The 2,246-nt window shown below is 37.9% G+C and overlaps 1 pseudogene; it reads left to right on the top strand.

Moving 5' to 3' along the window:
• Positions 1–582: 582 nt before the first annotated feature.
• On the top strand, positions 583–734 carry LOC142425312 (U1 spliceosomal RNA; annotated as a pseudogene).
• Positions 735–2,246: the final 1,512 nt, after the last annotated feature.

Below are 2,246 nucleotides of genomic sequence, written 5' to 3'. Positions count from 1 at the left end.
AAAAGTAGTGTAATAACAAAACATTACTTCTTTTAAAAATCATTTTATTGGGGTTCCTACAGCTCTTATCACAGTCCATCCATCCATCCATCCATCCATCCATCCATCCATCCATCCATCCATCCATCCATCCATCCATCCATTGTGTCAAGCACATTTGTACATTTGTTGTCATCACCATTCTTAAAACATTTGCTTCTACTTGAGCCCTTGATATCAGCTCTTCATTTTCCACCCCCCTCACCGCTCCCCTCACCCTCATGAACCCTTGATATTTTATAAATTATTTGTCGTATCTCACACTGTCTGATGTCTCTCTTCACCAACTCTTCTGTTGTCCATCCCCAGGGAGGAGGTTATTTGTAGATTTTTGTGATCGGTTCCCCCTTTCTACCCCACCTTCCCTCCACCCTCCAGGTATTGCCACACTCACCACTGGTCCTGAAGAAGTCATCTGTCCTGGATTCCCTGTGTTTCCAGTTGCTATCTGTACCAATGTACATCCTCTGGTCTAGCCAGATTTGTATGGTAGAATTGGTATCATGATAGTTGGGGGAGGAAGCATTTAAGAACTAGAGGAAAATACTAACCTGGCAGGGGAGATACCATGATCACGAAGGTGGTTTTCCCAGGGTGAGGCTTATCCATTGCACTCCGGGTATGCTGACCCCTGCGGTTTCCCCAAATGTGGGAAACTCCACTGCATTATTTGTGGTAGTGGGGGACTGCATTTGAAAAAAAAAAAAAGGACTAGAGGAAAGGTGTATGTTTCATCGTTGATACCCTGCACCCTGACTTACTCATCTGCTCCCTGCGACCCTTCAGTAAGGGGATGTCCAGTTGCCTACAGATGAGCTTTCAGTCTCCACTCTGCGCTCACCCTCATTTACAATAATATGATTTTTTTGTTTTTTGATGCCTGATACCTGATCCCTTCGACACCTTATGATCACACAGACTGGTGTGCTTCTTTCATGTCGGCTTTGTTGCTTCTGAGCTAGATGGATGCTTGTTTACCTGCAAGCCTTTTGATACCCAAGCATCATTAGCTTTCATCACATTTTCTTATACACCCATTTGTCTTTAGCGATCGTGTTAGGAAGGTGTACATCATGGAGTGCCAATTTAATAGAACAAAGTATTCTTGCATTGAGGAAGTACTTGAGTGGAGGTCCGATGTCCATTTGCCAAAGCATTACTTTTACATTAAAATAAGTACAATGTGGAATAAAACATAATTTGTATGATTTTTAAGGTAAATTTATGCATATAGGGTAATCCTGTTGGTGATGTTTTCTTTTTGTCTTTAAGGAGATATAGGATAGGGAAGTTTGAGAAATATTGTGAATTTTAATCCTTTTGAAGAAAAATTCTCAGTTTTTATTTCATTATTTACTTTTCATTTCAAATTCTTTTCATGTATTTGCCTTGTAATAAAACAGTATTAGTTTTAAGAGTGAAACTGTCAAGTATAACTATTGATATTGGTGATTAAGAAATAATAATTACATTAACTCACTGATTATCTTCCAGAGACTTTATGGATGATGAAATCTCCTTCGATACCTTTTGGAGCATTAACAGATCCTCAAAAGGTCATATTTACTACCCTGTAAGTAATGCATATATATTCAGTAATCTATACTTGTTGGGTTCTTTTCCAAAAACTGTTTTTTGGGGAGCTAATACAGATATCATACCATTTCATATTTTAATCTATACCTAAATATTTTGAAGTAAAAACATTGAGTATTGGAGTATAACATTTATACTTTGCAAGTACATATTTTAGATAGCTCCTGAGGAACTCAAAACTACAACAAAGAGAAAAATATGTATTTTTCCTTGTATTAACTTTTCCTTACCTTTATAACTACTGTTTCCTATTAAAATTCTGATGTCCTCTAGGGGGCACTAGATACAACAGTGGCTGTTTGATGTTATGCAACTGCAGATGACATGTGTGAGCAAGTAACATAGGTAGACAGCATCTTGACTGCTATGGTGCTCAGAGTGGAACTGTTGTTACTAGACAACAGCTGGTATGTGTAGGCTTCCGAGTGAGCCTCAATCAAGTAGTTTCAGTGATATGCACTTGAAATCACAAAAGCTTTTTGAGTGAGAAATCTATTTGTGAAATTCATTATTCAAAAATGCCTAGTTCTTTTCCACTATATACAAGTAACTAGACAAATGAAATCGTGCTTGTATATACCTTCTGTGCAACTTTAGAATGGGCACAAATC

Source organism: Tenrec ecaudatus, chromosome 13 (genome assembly GCF_050624435.1).
Source record: "Tenrec ecaudatus isolate mTenEca1 chromosome 13, mTenEca1.hap1, whole genome shotgun sequence".
Classification (NCBI taxonomy): domain Eukaryota; kingdom Metazoa; phylum Chordata; class Mammalia; order Afrosoricida; family Tenrecidae; genus Tenrec; species Tenrec ecaudatus.
Note: the sequence above shows the minus strand (reverse complement) of the source record. Positions and strands in the feature narration are given on the sequence as shown.